The sequence below is a fragment of the Corvus moneduloides genome, chromosome 25, assembly GCF_009650955.1.
Source record: "Corvus moneduloides isolate bCorMon1 chromosome 25, bCorMon1.pri, whole genome shotgun sequence".
NCBI classification, from domain to species: domain Eukaryota; kingdom Metazoa; phylum Chordata; class Aves; order Passeriformes; family Corvidae; genus Corvus; species Corvus moneduloides.
The window spans coordinates 4038463-4061657 of record NC_045500.1 but is presented as its reverse complement, the minus strand read 5'-3'; the positions used below and the strand labels follow the sequence as shown (position 1 = coordinate 4061657).

Here is a 23195-nt window from a genome sequence, read left to right as displayed (position 1 = left end):
GTCATCGTGCCACCAGCACTGGCCATGGCCACTCAGTGCCCAGGTCAGCCTTTCTTCCACGTAAGCTGGCACCAGGGGAAGGAGCTGCGTTTCAAACCAGCACCAGCCTTTGGCAGAGGGGCTCAGAGCAGAATAATGATGATGGGATTAGGGAAAAAAAGAAGAATTCATAAAAAACTAAATTAAAAATCACACCTCGCTTCACATTGGAAATCGGACTCGGCCACCGCGCTGAGGTTTGGAGCAAACCTCTTTAAATGCAACCCATTGTGTAGGGAAATTCTCCCTGGGCTCTGGGTTTCCAGCACAGCGTTACTGCAGCTCCCCACGTTCCTGAAATCCCCTGGAAAGCTGCGGAAAAAGCATCGTCCTGGCAGGTCTGGCTGCGGTATGTGAATTTTTTGGGACAAGTCTCTGCAAGAGCTGCTGAGCTGCAGAGACAAAACCACTGGCAGAGGGTGGCACAGGCAGTTCCCACCCAGCTCCTCTCAGCTCGTGTCTGACAAGGCAGAATCAGCTGGCTGGGATACATTTTGCTTTCCCCTCTCCCCCAAAACACACATGCAAGTTCTGAGTGGCAGACAAAGAGAAACAAGTGCTGCTTTTTTTTGGTGTTTCCCTCCTTTCTCTTCATTTCCTCGTCCCAGTAGCAAAAGGGGAAATTGAGGGGACAGACACGACTGAGTTTGCACTGAAGGGGAAGCAATAAAATCTTCCTATATGCAATAACAACCTCTGCTACTCCTAAATATCCCCAAACTGCCAGAAATAAAGACGTTGGAATAGGCTGGTCTGGTTTTTTGTTTTGCCCACCCATGATAAAATGCAGTTTTCCTCCTCACAGATTGAGAGTTGAGCAAAAGTAGGAGTGAAGATAACACAAGTTCTGTACCTTCTGCTCTGCAAATGCTCCTTTAACCTTGTGCAGCATCCAGCAAACTTGATGGAATCGTTCAGGTCGGAAAAAACCTCTAAAATCATCCAATCCAATCATCAGCCAGTCTCTCAAATAATAAAAACCTGTCAAATATTCTTCTCCTTTTCTTCTTCTTCTTGTTCACTCCCCTCGGATTTATGGCGTTTGTTGGGAACCACCTGCACGTGAAGGGTGAAAAGGGAGATTTTGTTCTGTGCCTGCAGTTGGTAGCACAGATTTGGGGACTCTGCCGTGGGACATGGGCACCGGAGGGTGGCAAACAGGCACTGCCATCCCGTGGGAGAGTGTCCCTGCAGGCGTTTAGGAGGACACAACCCTGAGGGTCTGATTTCACAGAATATCCTGAGTGGGAAGAGACCCACAAGGATCATCCACTCCATCTCCTGGCCCTTCACAATCCCAAAAATCCCACTCTGTCCCTGAGAGCATTGTCCTGGAGCTCCGGCAGCCATTCCCAGGGGAGCCTGTTCAGTGCCCCACACCCTCTGGGGAAAGAAACCTTTCCTAAAATCCAACAAAACCTCCCCTGGCACAGCTCCAGTTGTTCCCCCAGGTCTTGTCCCCGGTCACAGAGAGATCGGATTTGTGTCCTTGGCCCTTTGGGGCTTCATATCCCAATCTTTCCAAAGGAAAGAAAGCACAGTGAGGTTCGCTTTCATTTTTCCTCAGAAAGCACCAGGACGAGGCATTCCTAAAGGGAAGGGGCCAGCAGGGTGTGGGACTGAGGCACTCAGGTGAAAAAAACCCCAACCCCAGCTGAGTTATTTGGGGGTGTAAAAGCCTCCCCCAAAAGCCCTGCCAATAAAGGGCCCGTGTTTCACACGTTGTTAGGCCGCAGCCGTGAGCCGGGGCGGGGGAGCCCTTTGGAAAGGGGCTGTTCCTGTGTGAAAATCCAGTTGTGAGGGGCTGGGAGGCACAGCTGGACACAGCTGCACACAGCTGCGGGCTGGTACTGGAGCTGCAGCCTTGCGGCAGCCAGCTCTGGCATGTGCACAGGAGGCCCGGCAAGGGGAAGGGGAAGGGGAAGCGCAGTTCGCTCCTGGCTGAGCCGGGAACATCCACCTTCTGCCACAGCTCCATGTTCCTCGCTTCATGCTCCTCCCTCCCCTTTCTTTTCTCTTTTTTTTAAATTTACTGAACAAAAAAAAAAATCCTCCCTTTTGACCCCTTTCTCCTGGCAAGTTTCCAAATGCTCCGAGCATCCGACTGGACTCTCAGTATCACCCCAGGCTGGGATGGATAAATCCCACAGCTCCCAAACACCCAGAGGGGAGAATGCTGCTGCTCCCCCAAGCTTTCCATGCTCCCAAACCAGTTCCAGAAGGGGGAGAAGCTGCTGCTCTCCCAACCCTTTCCATGCTCCCAAACCTTTCCATGCTTCCAAAGCAGTCCCAGAAGGCTGCATCTGTTCTGCCTTCCTGATCTTTGTGGTGTACGTGGACATGCAGATACTTGGAATTAACAACGGCTTGGAAGGATTTTTGTATTCACACATGACGCAAGAGCAGGGGAAGGAGGGTGAAGGCAGATTAGGATCTGGCCCACCACATGGAACAGGAATATTTGTGCAAAATATTAATTTATTGTCCCTGAGAAAGCAGCAAACCCTCAGGAAGTGGCATTTCATGGGCATTTACTTATTTAGGAAGCACATGAGATGCCCAGTGGTTGTTGGAACAGGTGAAGAACATCAAAATAAATCAGCTTTCCTTCAACATGAGCAACCAACTCTCCATCCCCAACATGCTTGATGTCCAGGAGATCTTTAACAAGGACCCAACAAACCCTAAATTGCTCCAAAATGGCTCTGCTGGCCATCAAAGCCTCATTCAGGCCCTTGCCAGCGGGGTAACGCAGCACCGCAGCGAATGGTAAAAAACAAAATAAATGTATTTTAGTGCTGGCTTCTGGCCAGATCTCCAAGTCAGTAAAATGGGAAACCAACGTGGGCTGGCTGAACCGGCTGTTTGAACTCTGCCCACTTACAAGGTGGTGCTTCCGTGGAGATGCCGGTGGGGGAGACGGGGAGGAGGAACAGCAGCAGGGACAGGCAGAGCCCTGGCTTCCTGCTGAAGGCAGCATCAGAAGCTCAGAGGTAAAGGAAAGGAACTCACCAGGCTGACATTTGAAGGGTTAATGGGATTTAAGCTTTGATCTCCCAAGAAAACATGCTGAAAACGTAGCCCAAGGCGTGCTCACCATTTTGTTTGCCTGTAAAACAATGCAATTTGATTTTTGTTGGCTTGTTGTTTTTAAGTGGAACCTCATGAGTGTTCTGTTAAATTCAGCCCACAAAAGCAATTTGTGTCATTTTAATGCGGCTCCTGTGCTAGAAATGTTTGTTTTTAAATGCAAGTTTTATTGTTTTCATTGTTGGCACATTAAAAGCTCGATCAATACAAAAAGCAATTCATGATGTCGCCCTTCAAAATTCCAGCCTTATCTACCCCATAAATTGGGGCAAATTTCAAAGCGTGAGGAATAACACGAGCTCATTCTTTTGGAATATGAAAAGAATAATTCCAGATCGTCTCTGCTTTGACCTGTCCCTATCCATCATCTGCCTTAATATTTACAGGCGAGTCAGGCTGAGATACAGCTCTGGGACAGAGGATGGAGCAGAGCATTCTGTGATTTGTTACCTGGTAGTTATATTTTAGTGCAGACATCACTTCTAAAATGGAAGAGAAGCCTTCTTTCTGCAGGAAACGTCCAATTCCTGACCAGATACGAAGTGTTTGGGCACAGATTAAAAAAATTCTCCCCAAAATGGGGACGACTCCTGCAAAAAGAGTCAGAACCCAAAGCCTGCCCTCAGGTCTGTCTCCTGATCTACTACTGGCTTTACATTTAGCCTTGTACAATTCCTTCTACCTCTCAGGGCCTCCTTTTCCCACCTTTACCCAGGGGACAACACTACAGTGGGTTCCTTGCTCTTTGATATTTGAAACACGCTCCGAGATTCCTCAGGTGGAGGCGGGAGAAAGAAATCATTATTGTTATATTTTTATAGCCCGTTTCTCCCTGCAGGGTCCCGGAGGTATTTTAAAGTCTTCATAGTCTTGGGCAAGAAGGAGCAAAGAACAATCAGAGTAAATCTGCAGGAGCAGAAGCAGGATCACTGCAGCAGGAGCTGGACATGGATGATCCCTGTGGGTCCCTCCCAGCTCAGGATATTCCGTGGTTCTCTGACAGATGATTGGATGTGGAGCTGCCACTTCCATTTCCCCTCAAACATCCCCTTCTGATTTCATTTTTCCTTAAAGAGGTTGGCATTACAAGCAGGAACAGGGATAGCATCAGGTATGACTCTGCATGCCTTCACACCTCATGAAATCCCATCCAGAATGGTAAAATTAATGAGGAAAATTGCCTACTGCAGCAATTTCTGAAATAGCTGTAAATGTTTTATTGCCCGAGCATATGCAACAGCAACTTTAGCAAACATGCTCCAGCGAGTGTGATGGAGAAAGGACACAACAGGATCTTTTGGAGAGGCAGACAGCCATGGGCAGACTCTATTCCTAAATAAATTGGCATTAATCAGCTGATGGCTGCACAGCTTCCTGTAGCAAACCACGCTCAGCAAAGACATTCCCGCTGTATCTCCTTGGTTTCCTGATAATGCCACCACCAGACTGGCGCTTTTCAAAACATTAATTGAGCTGAAAATGTGCCACAGGGGCTGTTTGGTGTCTCAAAATCAAATTGGGTTTGGGTGGGCACCCCAGTAAAGTCTTCAGGGAAATGGAAGGACACTTGCTCGGAGCTCCCACCACCCATGGAATTGTTTCTCTCAGGTCAAAGACGTCTCAGCTGGAGAAATAAAAGAGAAATGACTGCCTGGTAAATGTGGGGATCCTGCCACCAACCCACAGCAGGAGGGGCTCCATCACAGTCACCATGGCTGCAGAGGGAGGGCCATTTGTCCACCCTGTCCATCCAGGGCCACTCCACCCAGGCAGGGAAGGACACCAGTGTTCAAGCAAACTTCCCAAAGCACCTCCAAACTCACTGTTGGTGACCAATGGGTGGCTGGCCCTAAGGAGCCACAGGGAAGGACACTGCAGACCCATGACAAGGACTAGAAGGTGAAATAAGGGCACCAAACCAGCCTGGTGACCTTCTGCTGCTGCTGGACCTTGGTGTCCATCACCTCCCACGTGCTGCCAGCCCACCAGGCCCCCGCAGCAGGGACAAAGTGCCAGGGGGGCTCTGAGGAGGTGGCAGGAGCCTTCACATGAGGGATTTGAAAGGCCCTCGAGAGTCACTCACAGGGGGAGCAGAAAGGAAACCAAAGGACTGAAGTGGCCACTCCTCACCTTGTAAAGAAGATTTGAACCCGAGGGGTGCAGAGCACCAGGAGCTCCCCGTTTACCCAGCCCAGGCTGCTCAAAGCTTCTGGCATCTTGCAAGCTCAGCTCAGAGCTGCAGAACTTATTCATTAGACCAGCAAATAGCTGGGGATAACTCATCTATATGCTGGAAGAGGCTCCCAGAAAACATTTGCTAAATAATTTAGGAACAAAACCCAGCAATGATAATAAAAAAAAAAAAAAAACCAAGAAGTTTGCTCCCAGATGATCTGCAAATACAAAACAGCAGTAAGTCTATCAGATGAACTCACCTAGTGCTACTCTCATATTCCCTACCATCCTCCCAATCCTCATTCTCCTCTGATTCAGCAGCTTTCCTCCTTTTGGCATTTCTGGCTGGCAGGGCTGGATGTACTTGGTTAGAATTCAATACCACGAGGGGGTTTAGTAACTGAAAGCTGCCTTTTTTTTTTTTTTTTTTTTCCTCCTTTTTTCCCCTCCTCTCTTCAGCAGCTCACAGGAGGTAAACAAAAGTTTAGAAGGGTGCCCTGTACGATTAAGGTCAGTCAAGTTTAAACTGCTTCAGTCCTCCTCAGGTTCCACCAGTAAAAGTCAAAAGCTCTCTTTACGTTCTTCAATTAAATTAAAAGAGGAAAAATGAAACTGCTCTTTGAAATCTCTGGATCAGCTGAAAAATATGAGAGCAGAGCCCTTGCCAGGGTGCTGTAACATTCAGGAGGAGCCTGTCCCAGGTGCTGTGCAAAAGCACATTGCCCAATACAGGTCTGGACTCTCATTAAAAACTTTAAATGAAGTAAAGCAAGGAAGACGAGAATGAGACTAAGAAAATGAGCACCAAGCTGGAATTCACTTGCTGGCCCTCCTCCAAGCCAAGGCTCAGCTCTGTGTGTTACTTTTAAGATCAGTGTCATGCAGGGGCCTTCAGCCAGAGGCTGCTTTCTGTGGATGGACAGCCACTACCATGGTCCCTCTGGAACCATCCCTTCTACCACACCATCCTTGAACCCAGTTTTCAAAATCACTGCAAAGGGGGGAAAGAAATATTAACAGTGAGGAGACAGATGGTGTCATAATAAAATCCTCTCTCCTTACTTTTTTCCACTGCTTTTGCTTATCAGGACAGCTCCCCCAAAAGCAGATCGTGCTTGCACTCCACATGTTCATTTTGTGCCTGCTACATGATCCAAAGGAAGAGCTGAAAACCTTTCAGAGCTGATGGCACTGATCTGATGACCTGATGAAGGCTCAAACCAAGAACCAGTTACTAAGGAAATAAAGACAAACCATGGCTGCTCTCCAAAAGAACTCATAAATCTAAACATCTCCTGCTTGCTCTCCTGTAACAGCTCTAATATTTCTTCTGCTTTTACCTTGTGAAGGCTGCTCATTATTACTTTCACCTCTTAGCCTCTCTCAGGATGTCAGCTCCATCTGCCACAACATATCTGGAGCGAATCTCAGAAAGCACAGTTCAGGTGCTCACTTCTCCCTTCCCCCTGAATTCTCATACTTGACACAACCCTTCAGAATACACAGAATATTTTTTTCAATCAACACACTGCAGTCTCCTCACCTCTCGACTTCTTTTTTTCCCTCTGCCTCTCCATCCCCAATCACTCTCTGCTCATCCTTCACTTCATTCTTACCTTGGGATTACTGAGAGTCATACAGAGGGTGATGCCTCATTTTGCTTAGTAATGGTTTTGCTGAACATCTCAGCCTCCACTTCAGCTGGTACATTAGCAACCAGAGAATAAACTCTAATTGTTTTGACACTCTACCACTTGCCAACCCTGAGCACAGGTAGCACTGAAGGCTGCAGCCTTCAGCTCTGCTTCAAGGAGCAGAGAATTCCAGCCTTTGTTGACTCGTACTTGGCTTCTCCCGTACAAATGTTTTCTGAACTCCTTTCATCTCTACCTCACTGCTGCTGAGCATGTCATTTTCCATTCCCTGTTATTCAACAGCCTTTATATTCACACGCAGCCCAATTTTCTGCCAATATCATCTTTTCATTTATGTCAACTGGATTACATGTTGCTCCTACCTGCCTCCGAGTTACCGCTCATTTTCTGTGTCAGGTGAAGTTATCTCACAGCACACAGAGCGGGTTTTATTCCACAATCGCATTCCTTTATGCCTTCAAATTGCTTGCCACAGAGCAGGCTGTAACTCTCCTCTGCTGTAAAGCTCATCAAGACAAAATAGAAGTATGGGAGCTGGCACTGAGGGTTCTGGTCAGCTGCTCCTCCAGCACGAGCCTTTTTCCAGGAATTATAGGAACAGACATCGCTGAAGAAGATTCTAACACTTGTGGGATGAATAACCTGTCAGTAGGTGAGGCTTTCTCTCTTGTCACATTAATTAGCAGTCATCTCCTTCCTTTAAACATAATCCTTCCAAGACTCCCAGCCTTATTTATTTATTTTTGCCCCTGCAGTTGGGTGTTCTCCCTCCGCGGTCGGGGCTGGCGTCAGTAGATGGCACTGTGACATTCACTCTTCCAGCTTCCTTTTTGTTCAGCCTACGAGCAGAGCTTTGAGAGTTTTTACTAAATTTTTGTGTGCGTATTATAATTAGTTTTTGTTTATGCGAGGTTCTGGAGTCCTTCGGGAGCAAACTGTGGAAGCAGGGAGGTAATTTGCTTTTCTGCTTTCGCCCCACACTCTGATTGAGGTCAGTTCTTGAGCCAGAAGAAGTCTCTGGGTACCAGTCACCGAGGTGATGCTGAGATTCCTGTAAGAAGGGATTATCCTGCATATTATTCCACCACTCTTGCTGCAAGGCTGGCACACCAGACTAAACAGGGCAATTAAAGTGTGCATGCAGGGGCACTGCCCTCCAGCAGCTCGGCAATCTCCAGTGCCCAGCTCTTTTTGCCCCGAGACAGCAGATCCGTGGGGTTGTCTTTAGGAGAGGACTCTGGCCTCCAAAGAATGGCACGTGCAAGTGGAAACCCATCCTTTGAGTCCTTTGGTTGAATTCCTAATGTTGAGAATACAACTACAAACCCAGGACTCATTAGCAAACGTGGTACCCCCAAATTCAAAATCTGATTATTTACAGAGATCTAGACTGGGGTTGGTCCAACACATTTGAAACCTGTGGAATGTCAAGACAAAAAGGACACAAAAAAGAATAAAATTCAGTGCAAAAATATGAAATGAGAAAGCCTCCCAACTGGCTTAGCCAACACCATCAGTGTCAGATGCCTTCAGTTATTTGCTTTCTTTTTGGAGGGAGAAAATAACAAACATTGTTATGTTTTATCCGTGCTTAACTCGGGATTCTTGATCTGACGATACCTGGAAACCTCAGTGAAGGCACAGAGCCCTGTTGAGCTAAGTGCTTTTCAAATAGGAGATAATAAATGGATTTAGATGAAGATGTTATCAACTGATTTCACAGAAACCCTTCTCTTTTTTTTAAAAAAAAAAAAAAATGTGAGCTGAATATTTATCAAGTTTTTTACTAAAGCACCTTTAAATTTTTCTTGTGTTTTCTCCTCTGTTTCGAGCAGCAAGTCCACCCCTCCCTTTTAAATTTTGGTGATGATTTAGCAGTGAGTAGCATTTCATAGATGCAAAAAGACAGCAGCAAGTGAGGGAAAGTAGAATTATAAAAAATTCACCCAAAAAAGAAGTGTTAGCATAAACATCTCTCGTAAATATAAACACGTGCCCATAGATTCAGGCACACCCCTGCACAGAGTGCATTTCAGTGTACAAAATGTCCTTTTGACCTCCTAGGATGAAGTGTCCTTAGCAAGAATTACAATTATCATCAAAGGTTGATTAGCAAGTGTCAGATTGACAAGGAGTCATCAGCAAATATAAATATAGGTCCTGGAAGGAATAGAAAGCCTTTGTGGGAGCTGATAGCTCCTTCCAGCACTGAACCTTGATTTTCTACTTCTCCATGACTTTATTTTTAATCAAAGGATGTCAGAGAGAGGAGAACAGCTCCGTGGGCTTTAATATCTGCCCATAAAATATATTCCTCAGAGTGTGACTGACCAGTTGTAACACCCCTGAGACAAGGACAACTCGGGAAAAAAGTTGTGAGTTACTTCAGGGAGGATTTTTTGACATCAGAGACCCCCGAGATGTAGCAGGGGAATTATTTTCCTTTAACATGCTTACAGCTAAAGGATTGGCTTCCATTCAGCTAATAGAAGTGTTAGTGCTTAGAGCCTGCATGCCTGGCATTCCTGCAGTAATACAATTCTGTATTAAAATCTATTCCAGTCGCTTGATTTATGAAAATGGTTAAAACGTGCTGCACTCATTCCCAGCTCATTGGATCAAAAGGAGGGGGGGGAAAAAAAACAGAGAGAATTAATTTTTAAACAGAAAGAAAAAGCAAGTGAGAGAGGACACGCTGCTGTCCCTATCTCAGAAGTGAAGCTCCAGTCCGTATAAAAGTTGCCTGTATCCAAAATGTGACAATTTTATTTCAGAAGGTGACGACGTTTTAAGAATTTGTTGCAACTTGCGGACAAAGCCGCGGTTGATTCGCTCTCCAGCATTCCCTGGATTTTGTAATATGTCAATACATCATGTTAATGCAAGTTTTTAAAAAAGGGGAAGAGAAAGCAAAAGCTCCCTTCCTTTTTAAGTATGAGTAATCTATCCAAATCCTACTGAGACACACAAAGGAACGCCGGCAATTTTCCCTTTCATAAAATGCGGACTTTCTTTAAATACTTCCTCCCTACATTTTCAAAGCAGGGCTGTATGAAATGAAGGGGAAATGACACCCTTCCCCATTGAAAAGGAGATTATGTAAAACTGCCTGGAGAAGCCAGCCGTGTTAATGCAAATACAAGTATGATCTTATTCATAAGTTGCCATTGTGCTGGCAGAACATGCCTTGGCTCCGTGTGTCCACCTCCAGCTCCGGGTGAGGACGAAAACCCTTTTCTTTCGGGATACGCGCCGCCCCTGGTTTGCAAATAAATATGAAACCCCAAAGATCACTTTAAAGGAGTGGAGGGCTCCGTTTGCCATTGTGCTGAGCACTCGATGCCACTTGAAGTTAATGAGAGCAGTCAGCAGCCCTGACAATAAGGCACGGCGAGGATTTTGTGTGCCCAAAGGTGCTGGGGACACTCCAGGAGCAGCCAGGGCTCCTTCCCCACTCTTAGCCAGCAGCCAAAGCACCGAGTGGGGACAGCCTGGCCCTAGGAAGGGTTTGAAAAAGTCAGACCCTGCCTGTGCCACTGGTTGCGTTAGACACAGCCCCTCCTTCTGCCAGCCACTCCAAGATTTCCTCCAGCTGGAAAAGTCCAGGTCATTCCCATCCTCTCCCACACCCTCAGCTGCAGGACACGCTGCATCGGTGCCTTGCTCCCCCCTTGAAAGATTAAAATCATGGACTCCTTAACGTTGGACAAGAGCTCTGAGATCATCAAGTCCAGCCTTTAGTTCAGACCCTAGGCCTGGAACTGCGGGATCAAAGCATCAATTCACCCCAGACCGCATTCGAGACCAAGTGATGCCTCAGAGGAAAACAAAGCACAGGGAAAAGTTGTCCTTGCAAAGCTCTGAAGTCCAATCAAAACCCAGCTCCTGGTTGAAAAATTCAAGATGTAGGCACATGAATTTGTCCTTTTGAAAGGGAAGAATATTGCATGGAGTAAGGGAGATGGGATGCCCTCAGCCACCAAAAGGACAATGAAATAGAACATGGGTGGAGAAGCTGTGCTATGGCAAACAGACACTGAACCTGACCCTTACATTACTCAAAGTGCCCCTCAAGGCATTTTATTCTTGTATGTGAACAAGAAAAGTCAATCCTGGTACGTTTTTAAGGTAACTTTACAGGGGAGCTGACCCTCTTTCTTCTGTTGACCACTTTTTAATCTTCTCTGCTTCCCATGGAAACTCCTGGTCATGTGAGGAAGCCCAAGGCCTTGGCTGTGTGTATTTAACTTTGGGCCACTAAAGAAGGTCTAATTAATCTTCATTACGTGTGGCTTTTGAAATAGATGCCTACACTGAATGCCCTTCCTGTGCAGCTCCAGTCCAGAGGAGTTTCTGGCTCAGCTTGGAGGACCCTGGGGTCTTTTCATAGGAAGGGCTGTTCAGTATTTGATGGAGAAATGATTACACAACTCTTCATACCCTGTCCCACTTATATATGGCAGCTGTTACCAGTCAAACTGTATTTATTTGTTTGCTAGCTAAAGGTAGATAATGGCCAGGCTAAACCAAAACTCCTCAGCTATTTTTTAATTGTCAGTACTTCTTCAGAGCAGAAAGGTTTGATTCTCCCCAAAGCTTCAAGAGAGTTAATTCTTGTGTTTTAAAATAAGAGCAATACCAGGTCATTTGATAGAAAAATCTACCTATATTAATTCCTGGGGGGTTGGTTTTGGTTATTTAGGGTTTTTTTTTAAAAGAATACCTCAAAATATACAACAGGAGTTTACTGTTTGCATCACAGCAATCTGAGCTAGTTTTAAGTGAACATCTAAAATACAAGGTTTTTTAAGCTACAAGAAACCAAAAATTAATGTAAGCTGTATTTTAGCAGTGGCAGTGCAAAGACCTGCAGAGCTTGGTTCAGCAGTCAGGGGCCAAACCCAAGCCTGTGGCTGAAGGTCTGGCCTTTTGGAAATGTGCAAAACGTCATTGACTCCAACATGGGGGAAATTCTGATTTCCAGGCATTTAATTACTTTGCTTTTTAGATCCATTTCCATTGGATAGCAGCACATTAGATCATTGCCCAAAATCTTTATCTGAGGGGTCACGTTTCCAAGTGTTTCTCTACTACAAGGACTCAAACATGACATGCATCAACACCCAAAAAAAGAGGAGATGTGGGGAGAAGCTGACTAAATTTAGGGATTTGCTCTTTTTTATTTACTATTTTGTCAGAATTGGGGGAAAGAAAGTTAACTTCCTCTCATCCTCCCAGCCAGTTTTATTCTTTAATCTCCCCAAAGAATTATTAAATCTTTTAAAAGATCAAACACTCGGATCTTTCACAAAGGTTGTCACAATGAATTCATTTGCAGAGCTTTCATCCCTCCTTCCCCACTGTGCTGAAATAATGTTGACTATTTTTCCCTGTCTCCCTGGCTTGCTGGAAAGATCCAGTGGCAGAGGTTGTTGGAAGGACTTGATCTCCCACTCTTTTCCCACCTGGCACTGAAATATCCCCAGGAATTAAAAATGCAGGTGGCGGGACCTTGCTGTGGCTGTGCTGTCCAAAAATGAGCTCAGAAAAGGAGCCTTGCAAAAGGTGGTTTATGGCACTGCAGAGCAGAGGGAAAGGGAATAGCAGTGATCCCTAAAAAGGGAGGGTGATCCCTAAAAATTCCATCCTTTAGGCGTGCTCCTCTTGGTTTAAGAGAGCACATCTGATGTTATTGCTTGGTAGCCCAATTAGTACTGATCAGCGCTGCTTAGAACATCGAATCTCTTTGGTTTAATTAGAGATATCTCAATTAACAAACACACACACACCCCACAGCAGCAACACAGAGAGATACAATTGACAAAATAACACCATTTTGTTCAGTTTCTTACAGAACCAGAGTCTTTCCTGCCAAAACTTTTAAAGCAAAGATGTTTTAGACAGAGAATATTCATTACCCTGAAGACTGGTCTGCTTCAAATGAGAAACATTTTAAAATAAACGATTTTATACTAAAACAAAAATTTAAAATTGCTGCATTTTCAGAATCCACCCTGAGTTTTACCACACGCCAATGAATCCTCTCAGAGCAGCAAATTATTTTTTTAATTAATCATTTGGCCTTCTAACGGGGTGTGGGGGGAGCAAAGCCAGAGCAGTTTTGGATCAAGTTTTCGGGTTTAATACCCAACAGGTCACGTTGCCCCCATGATATTCCATGTTCTCTGTGACTGAGAGCAGCCAGGATGATCCCAGAGAGGGGAGCAGAGGAGGAATGCACGAGGGTGTGGTGCCAGGGATAAAGGAGAGGTGCAGATTGTTTAGTCTCTCACCTCATAAATCCACCTCTCCCGGATTACAAAACACCATTTCTGAGGGACTCAAAGAAGGGATCATTCTGTTTTGAAAACCCTGCTCTTTGATCTGAGGGCATCAAATCTCTCTCCAAGCTGAGCCCTGAGCTTGGATGACACAGGGAACTCTCCTGAGATCATTTTTGGGGCCACTGCGTTATCTGGAATAACTTCAGGTGCAGAGGAAACCACAAAATGTGATGGAGAATGCAGAGAACAACACCCTTGGAAATGGGGATTTATAAATGGGACAAGCATCTCAGTTCCTCCCTACCAGCTTTAAAAAGCAATCCAAATATCATTTCAGCTCTTCATTTCCCACAAATTGCAAGTTTTCTGTGTTCTGGTCAGACATTTCCTCAGCCCCATCACAGAGGGTGCTCCAGACTCTCCAACAAAGAGCACACCAGAACAATAAAACAACAAATGCACACCTCTGTTAAGAACAATAAGACTCCCCCAGGCTAAATGAGAAAAGAGAAGCCCGGGAAATTGGGTAAAAAAATGGAAATTCCGTGATTTATGGAACTACCAATGCTTCAGCCCGTTGCTTTCCCAAAACCACACAGAGCTTTTGAGGAAAAACAAGTAACTTCTTTTCCAGATCAAGGACAAGGAGATTCAAAGATCCATCCCACTTTTTGAAGGCCAGAAGGAGCAGATCCAGTCCCCAGAAGAAGCTGGATTTCACAAGGCTTTGGCTCATCCTCGCAGCTCGTTGCACAACCTCCCCCCGCAAACCAACCCAAACATATTTGGTTTCAGCTGGCAAAACTGACATTGCTTCCTTAGAAAGTCATCGGATTTGGGGTTTTATTACCAATCAGCAAATTTAGCTGTGCCTGCCCAGTAGATCAAACATTAAGGATTCCAAATTACCACCAAGGCAGGGCTCAGTAATGAAAAATGGATCACGTTTGACCTGTGCGTTAATTAAGCGCGTTTTCCTATATGAGGAGGTTTCCATCTTTATAAACACCAATAAAACACCTTTTGAACAGGTTCTAATACATAACAGGATTTCCATAAATCCTCCCCTTTGCCCCCAAATTATAGAGAAGTTCTGATCTTCTTTGGAAATGATCAGCTGTCTGAGGATCTATGAATTTAATGTCATTTAATACAACCAAAGTCCAGAAGCTTCTAGAAACAGCTACAAAAATCCAAGGAAAGAAACAACTGTCAAATAACCACACCAGTAAATTCTTGCACTACTGACTTATTAATTTTTTACTTTAACCATGATTATTATTAAATGTCACAGAGCCATTCCATGACGGTCTTGATTTCTTGTGTCTCTGCCCCAAGAAAACATTTCTTATATCCCAACCACAGGCTTTGCTTTCCCAAAAGTGAATTTGCTCAGGGACTGCACAACAGGTGGGCACCAGAGTGATGTGAGCAGGAACTGCACCTCCATGGGGAGGTTCAAGCTCAAGCTCATTTTCTCCTCCATCTTTCATAGTGAAGAATGGAGTTGTGAGAGTCAGCAGCTCACACAGAATCCTGGAGTCACAGAAACACTCCTTAGAAATCAATCTCCTTGAGCTGATCAGAAAAATCCTGCTAAGCCGACTGATTTGGTCAAAATTTAGAGCACAACAGTCCCTAGCTGATAATTTTGACTGATTTGCTAAAGGATGATGAGCAGAAGGAGCAGCAAACCCAACGAGGTGAATTTTCAGCTCAGTGTCGTTGGCCAAATGGTGCAAATGGAGCCGGTTCCCACCTCCTTTTCCTGCCCAGCCTCCAGCTCTCTGCTTTCCCTGTCCCATAGTTGGATGTGGCTGTGTTTTGGCTGCTCTTGCCTGGTTTTCTGCTGCTCCCAGCAGCTGTAGGCAACTGGTTCCTCCCCACCATCTGCCCAGCCTGGATCACTGCTTTGTCTCACGCTGTGCCTGAGCAAAGACCTCGTTCAAAGCTGGGGTAAATTGGCATTTGCAGCCCAGGGACCTTTGGAGGACAGGAGCTCCAACTTCTGTCCATTCAGGTCAAACCTTTATGCCAATATCCAAAAGTTTCTGGGAGCCATCCTACTTTTCACAGCCCTCCTTCAGCTGACCCTAAATAAAGCAGCTTTTGAGGTCTGTTGTGCTCACAGGTAGCTCAAATCTTGTTGTCTCCCTTCCAGTCCTGCTTTGTCATCCACATCCCCCTGCTTCCCTGGCACTCCCATTGGCATTCATCTTCCATATCCAAAATAACCTTTTCCTGCATTTTCACTTTAAAGAAAACCATCACCGAGGGCGAGAGCTGAATTACAACATGGGGATGTTATAAGAATTCACCATTACGAGACATTCTATTATTGAATGCTGAAGGAGAGACCTGATCTAAAGCAGGAAGAAAATCAACCAATCACTTATGGCAACAAAAAAATTGGAGAAAAGGGAAACGTTGGCGTTTTAAGGAAAAAGAGAAGATAAATAAAACCCCATTTCCTTTCAAAGAGCAAGGAGTTTTCTCCTCATCTGAAGCTGAGCACGGATCTCTCCCCCCTCAACACCATTATCATTTTTCTCCACCAAATTTTTAAATATAACACCTAACACTAATTTTGGGAGCTGGAAGAGCTTTGCAGAGCAGCACAAGTTTAGGGGATTCTGAGTTCAGCTCCAAACTCACCCTCACAGAGGCCCAAGCCAGAAAAAGGAGCCATGGGGATGATTTACCTTCCAGTTCAGCCCATGCTCAAGCATTCCCAGAATTTGGGACTCTGCCATAAATCAGCTGCAGGCATCCAGCAAATTGGATGGGACTCTGCAGAACTGGAACTTCAGGTTGCAATCCCCATCCATTTCAGGGCCCATTCCCATTTTGTTAAATTAATTTTAGCGCTTTTTTTCTCCCCCTATTTTTTTTTTTTCCACCTTAATCCTGGTGCTGTAATGAGGCTGGGATGGGATGTTATGGGTTATATAATGTGTGCTGATATTTGAGGTTTCATACATTATCGGGCCAGGATTAAGGCTGATTAAGGGAGCGCAAAAGAGGAAAGAAAGGAAAGAGATGGGGCTTTATATGACTAAAAATCACATTTTCATTGCTACATCCAACACTCAGTTCCCTTAAACCAGTGATTTTACTATTGATGGATGGTGGAATTAAGGCCCAGAGATTGCTCTGCCTTCCTTGCAGGCGAGGAAAGTTATTTTCCCTGTCTCCCACCGCCCTTCCCACATGCAGGCAGCAGCTGTAAACCTGATGCCACAAAATCCAGGCCAGTGTTGCCTCCTCCCCCACAGCCCCACTCGCTGAAGCCAAGGTTTTGCCCAACATATGGTCCAGAATTCACTGCCATAAATCATCTTGGCTGTCAGCTCCTGCAGCAGGTTGGGCCAGACCCAGGAAAGGCTGAGGGGGTCTGCAGGTACCAAAATCTCTACCAGGATCTGAGATTGCCTGGATTAGTAGCCAGCTATTCCCAAGGACGAGCCTCCATCCCCTATCCATCTGAAAATTCCAGCGTTTCAATCTCAGAATTGACTCAAGTGGGTCCAGAAGTATTGTAGGATCAAGGAATTCAGTGTGGAGGTACCGATTCCCCTGGCTGTGCTCAGACTGCAGCAATCCTACTGGAATTAGCAACAACAACAAAGGTGATATGATGACTCTTTCCAGGGAAAAAACACCCACAGAGAGGTGGGTGGTGACACCAATGCTTGACACAATGACACCGTGGATGGAACATCCACCCTGAAGTTCATTTTGCGCTGTCTTGACCCTTAAAATGGATTTAAATAACTCCATAAAATCATCAAGCTTGGAAAAGAGGTCTAAAATGAAGTCCAACCATCACCCAGCCCCACCAAACCCCATGCTCAAGTGCCACATCCAGACATTTTTTGAACCCTTCCAGAGATGGTGATTCCACCACTCCCATTCCAAAGCTTTACAACCCTTCCCATGAAAATATTTCTCCTGACATCTGCTCTAAACCTCCCCGGGAGCTTTCCAGGGAAGCCTCTCCGTGCTGTAGGTACCAGGAACGAGTTCAGGAGGAGAAGAAAAGGTGGGAAATGCCCAGAACAGGGAAGGAGCAGCATCCCTGGGCTCTGGTCCTGCTCTCTGGGTGTTTATCCAGGGACTGCTTAATGCAAAATGCAAGAGCTGTCCCAAATCCATGCATTTATTGTTAATGGCACTTGAAGTCAAAAGCACACTGATTCATTTAGTGGGGAATAATCATTTACTGTATTAGCTAATCTATTTATCAATATCAAGTCAATTATTACGAGGCATAGAGAGGGGCTGGTAATTATGCAATGTAAACAGAAAGGATGGGATGGGGGAGTAATTCTATTTACTCATAATTCCAAGTATTGGAAAACAGTCACAGTGGCTGCAGAACAGAGCCCACCTTAAAGAAACAGCAGCAGAAAAGTCTCCCCCAAACGGGATTTTGGGATCAATAGTTTCAACCATTAAAATATTTAGAGCTGTGACAGCTCTTTTTTGTGTTACTGCCTGTATGAGCCTTAAAAACATATGAAGTACTTATAAATATCAAATAGGATTCTGAATATCCCACAGTTTGGATCCTTCTGACACATCCTTGAATTCAAAATTTATCCCAATGTATCCATATTTTCATCTGCAAGGATGACCAAGCAAAAAAATCTTTGTGAAGAACCAGAGATAAAACCACCAAAATAACGTATGAGTAGGCTAAGAATTAATTCGCAAGAATATAAATTATAACTGCCATCAGGCAGGTGGACAAGTAGAATAAATCTAATCTGATTTCATGATTCTTTCAGATTTGATAATTTCTCTCACAGCTGTGCTGTGAAAATATTTTTTGTGTCGCAAAAATTTTAGTCCCAATAATTGCTGCAGTCTCTGGAAGGACCCTGCCCCTAATGTCTGCCTAACACAGAATAAACCCAAAAAGCTTTAAGTACTTTTGGCACCATCACCTCCTGCTTCCACGTTTGTTTCCAAGCCCCCAATCCACCAAACTGAGCAGTGTTTCAGGGTTGTTTGGGGTTTTTTTTAAACACCTGATTCTGATCATTTCACTCATTATTCCAGTCCCACATCCACCCTCTGCCATTTAACAGATGATTTACTTAATCGATATTAAAGCTTCCAAGAACTGCAATTGTCTTATTTCCAATAATTTGCAGCATCGTATTGAGGTCACCCCGCTCCATTTCAGGCTAGAATTCCGTGCTGGCTCTGCAACAGCGAGGAATTTTATTGGCCTTAACCTTTTAAAAAGTTATCTGCACTAAGAATAGCAAAACATTACCACGCACTCAATTTTTAATGGAGTTCCAACAGAAGAACCCAATCTATTCATAGTTTTTATGGCTTCAGCACTCCCAACTCTCTTTCCTTCTGCTCCCTTGCCATACATAATAAATAATTATGGCATCCATGGGACACAGGAAAATATTGGCAGCTTTGGTCTTTATTCAGGGACTGGGGATGGGAGCGTTATCAGAGTCCCTTTCCCCACTAATCAGTGTCCCACACCCAGACCCTCTCCAGTGGCACTATGCTGGGGAAAAACAAAAATCTGTGCAGACAGCAGCAGAACTCTGTTTTCTGCATTGAAAAGCTCCTAACCAGGTGTTACTTCAGGCATGGGACTGGGAATTGTGGATGTCCCTCAAGGAAGTAGAGAAATAAGAACAAGGGGAGACCCTTTTGTCTCACCCATTTTCACGGGCATACTCATTTAGTGGCACATATTCCTCCAAATGCCACATTGCATCTTGAAAAATCTCAACTCCTGGCTTTGGTGATGTCACAGGGCAACAAATTTGGCTTGGTGGGAATGTTTGATTTAATCAGATTGGGACAAATCATAACTGGCTAATTCTTGAATAATGTGAGGGTCTGACACTTGCATTGTTACTTTTTTTTCCCTCCTGGTTTTTGTTTTTGTTTTTTTTTGTTGTTGTTGTTGTTTGGTTTGTTTTTTTTTTTAATTAAAAAAAACAGGTTTAGGGGTATCACTGCACAGAGCAGCATTTCACACCCTGGGAAACAGAGTTCTTAAGTCCCTCCACCCTTCTTTTTTAAAAACAATACATTGAAATTGGGAAAACCGTGAAACAAAACATTTTGTCTTTAGCTTTATCTTGCCCTGAGCTCTGGCAACGACAGCTCAGCATCAACCAGAGGTAGAAAGGGGCAAATTTCACAGCAGGCAGAGAAGTTACCTCAACACCAATTGTTGTAGGAATTAACCAGTGGCTGCTGTTACCCCTCAGACCCAAGTGGCACCACAACAAATTTCCAGCAACATCAGAACACACCCGAGGGCACCAAGGGATGAATCTTTTGCCTACAAGCTTTAAATTCGTTATTTTTAACTCTGTCCTTTCCAATGGTCACAAAACAAGACTTGAGGTGCTCTGCAAAGTAAAAAATTGAGATGCAAAAAAAAAAAAAAAAGGGTGGAAACAAAAGAGATTTTTGCCTCAGTTCTTCCTTAAATCCTCATCACCCTCCTGGCAGGGCTGAGGTGAAATGGTGCCATGTGGGGATTTCATCAAAAACCAGAGAGCAGAAGATGCTGAAAGTCCCAACTCTCTCCCTCCTGCAGCCCCTGCACGGAGGGGAAATGGTGGGGTTAAGAAAATAAAGTTTTCTCCCAGTAAGGCAGGCACATAATGAATACAGCATTATTATGCAGAAGGCCTCTTGAGACAGCGGCCTAAAAAATTCCGCTGGAAAAGGAAACACCTGTTGGAATATTAACTAGGACAAAGTCAAGCAAGGAGAAAGAGGATAGGTGGCCAAGAGGTCGGAAAATCGAAGAGGAAACGTTGGAGGGATTTTTCTTTATTTTTTTAAAAAGTGTGACATTGGTCATATTTGAGTTTTTAGCGCAGCAAACTGCCTTCTCTTCATGCAAGGATCTAGAGGTGACAGAAAAGGTGAAAAAAAGCCAATATTGAGCAAATTATCTTGGTTTGTAAGAGCAGAATTGTGTTGGGCATCCTTAAACTGTACAGCCTAACCAGATACCTCCAGGAGCTGATGGGTTCCAGCTACTGGAAACCACTTACAGCTCGTGTTTAAGAATAAGGAATAAAAGAATATTATTAAATAAAGAAAATAAAGAATATTATTAGTTATTTTTAAGAAAAATCTCAAAATCTATTTTGACCAAGGGAAGTTTCCTATCAAGCTGAACTCACCATCAGTTTCACAGATTTCCAAAGATTAAATTAAAAAGGAATAAATTCCATCTTGCTTTTGCACAATCCCCAAGTTCCTTGGAGAATTCCAGCATCCTTCCCTCCCCATGGCTCTGTCTGGGAAACTGAGGCACAGGAGACAGAAACCAGAGACCCTGCATCACTCTGGGCAAGGAGAATTTAACTGTGGAAAACGCAAAGAAAACAGAATTCAGAAAGGCCCAGCACAGTTTTGGTCCCAAGGCTGCGCCCAGGACATCCAAAACCAAAAATCCTCCTGTGACCTCTGCTGTACATCCCAGTGCCAGGGCTGTAAAATGCCAACACCCCAAACCAGTCAGGGCTTTTTTTTTTTCTTTAGGAAGGTAAGCAAAGCTCACATTCTGCAGCATTTGCTGCCTGACTGGAAGGTGCATCATCAGCCAGCCCCTGTCTTCAGCTGAACATCCAATTCAGGAGGATTTAGCACAGGTCTGAGAGCACTATAAAGCAGATGAGCACTTAGACCATGCTAGGAAACATGATCCTTAGTTGTAGAGCACTTGTAAGCATTTTTTTCCCTCCAATATTTTAAAGGGAATAATGTTTCTTTCCCTATAATACACCGGAGGAGTGTTTCAATCCTCTTGTAAAAGTCCCTGCAGAGCATGAAAATAACGTGTTGCAAAGGTTTAAACTTGACATGTTGGGGGGGGGGGGGGGGGGGCGGTGCTGAGCTCTGCAGGGCTCAGCTCTCCAGCACAGCTCTGTAGACAGGGAGGGAAGGCTGGGATGCAGAGGCTGAGCATGGGATGCCCATTCCCAGAATGTCAGCCTTTGGAACAGGCTGGATACAGAAAATAATAACAGGAGATGCAAAGCACAAAGCTCTTTCAGCCAGGCAGCCATTTCCCACTGCCTGCCTGGAGGAGGAGGAGAAGAAGAAAGAGAAAGGAGGAGAAAAAAAATAAATAAAAACCTAAACCCCAGCCACTTACAGGGATCTGTCTTGGCAGCTTAGCAAAAAAAAAACCCCAGAGCGGTGCTTTCAGCTGAGCCCCTACACCACAGCCGGGATGTCTGACCAGCATCTCCGTGCTCTGCAGCGGATCGATTCCCCACCGCAGCCCCGCAAAGACTCAAGGAAGGAGCAGGAGCCGGCCCCAGACCTATCGACTGGGAGGAACGAACCCTCCGGCTCTGCCTCCTGCCGCTGCTCTCCAAGAACCGAGCCCCCCCTGCTCGAGGTACTCGTATTTTACAGACGGCTCAGGCTCATCCCTTTTATAATGAGCTTCGCTTTATCCTGATTACCTGGAAAGCACATCAGCCTGTCATATCCAGCCCCGGTAATCCTTAACCCTTCCCACGCTGCCTCCATCCCACTGCAGCGCCGGGGAGCCTGGACCTGATTTTCCCCTTCGGGCTTTTTCTCCCTGGAAAATCTCGGTGGCTGCTCCCAGCTGGAGGCTGGAGCGGTGGGGAAGCTCTCTCAAGAACACACGAGGTTGTTTCCTCTGCTGGAGCAGCGGCTTTCACACGGCCAGGGAAGATTTGAGCAGGCACGTGTGTGAAGGAGAGCAGGGGTGAGCGTGATGATGATGAAGGGGAGAGGTACCAACAGCGAGGCCGGCCCAAAACAGAGGTTTCAGCACATCCTAAAACATCAAAGACATCCCTGGCCATGGCAGCAAGTTGGAAATGGATGATTTTTGAGGTCTTTTCCATCCTAAACCAGTCTGGGATTCTGTGAGCACAAAATTCCCGTTGTTCTCTCAGCCCAGCACCACTGTGGGTGTCACCCTCCTGGGCTTCGTTTATTCAGGCAATAAATCCTCCAGAAGGAATCACCTCCCCATCGCGTATTTATCACTGGAATATATCCACAAAGGGGGGGAACGATCTCAGCTGCTGCCTATAAGTGTGTTCTTACATTAAAAAAGGAATCCCAAACTTGGATAAAACACAATTTCATGTTTTTGTAAGTAGTTGAAACCATAGTAAAACTTCAATTAGAGTTTTGTATGGAAAAAAAAAAAAGTCAAAATTAAAAATCTTCTAAGGTACCACACTCAAAAAGAACTTTGGAGGTGCTATCACATAACAACTGCAACAAGTTTATTACTGGTACCAATAAAAATAAAATTGACACGGACAAGACAGTGGCTTGGTGGCAATTCTGTGGCTCCACATCCATCTCAAAATCTCTCACCTGGATTTAACACAGAAATCTAAACTTTGCGAAGCAAATCTTTGGATGGTGGAATGCTACAGCCTTTTAAAACCCATAACATTTAACATGAACTTGAACCTGGCAGGGAGGAAGAGTTGTGCACAGCGAGAGCGTAATTTTAGAAAAAGCAAAAATACCTTGGCAAATTGAAATTTAGCCAGGACATGAGCACAGCTCGTTGAAAGGGAATTGCAGGCTCTCAAAAGAGGCACAGATCTTTCCCTTTTGCAAAAGACAGGGATCCAAACCTTTAGATTCCCCAATCCATGTGGAGAGTGCAGGAGAGGAACAAGAAAGCCACGTGGCTCAGCTGAGGAACATTGTGTTCTTCTCCCTGTGACTACAAGCAAATTATTTAGTCACTTGGTGACTGTTTTCTCCATCTGTGGAAGAGAATAATATTGAATGCTCACTTTGCCCACACAGCATTAGTAAAAACTCTTTCAAAAGGTGCATTTTCCAGCATGGCAGCGCCATCAGGGGTTTCCTTCTGCCCAGACCTCCATGCAAAGCAACACCTTTGGAAGAGTCAGGAGTTCTTTTCCCAGCTTTA

At 45.0% G+C, this 23195-nt stretch overlaps 1 long non-coding RNA gene across 3 annotated transcripts in view; it reads right to left on the bottom strand.

Moving 5' to 3' along the window:
- Positions 1-8025, bottom strand: part of LOC116455606 — a 95295-nt gene extending 87270 nt beyond the window's left edge. For 2 of the 3 annotated variants that reach the window (XR_004244427.1, XR_004244430.1), the window contains exon 1: positions 893-1167. This is a non-coding gene — a long non-coding RNA (uncharacterized LOC116455606). Of the gene's footprint in view, positions 1-892; positions 1168-7321 lie in introns of those variants that run through there. The other variant, XR_004244428.1, reaches the window with a different exon arrangement.
- Positions 8026-23195: the final 15170 nt, after the last annotated feature.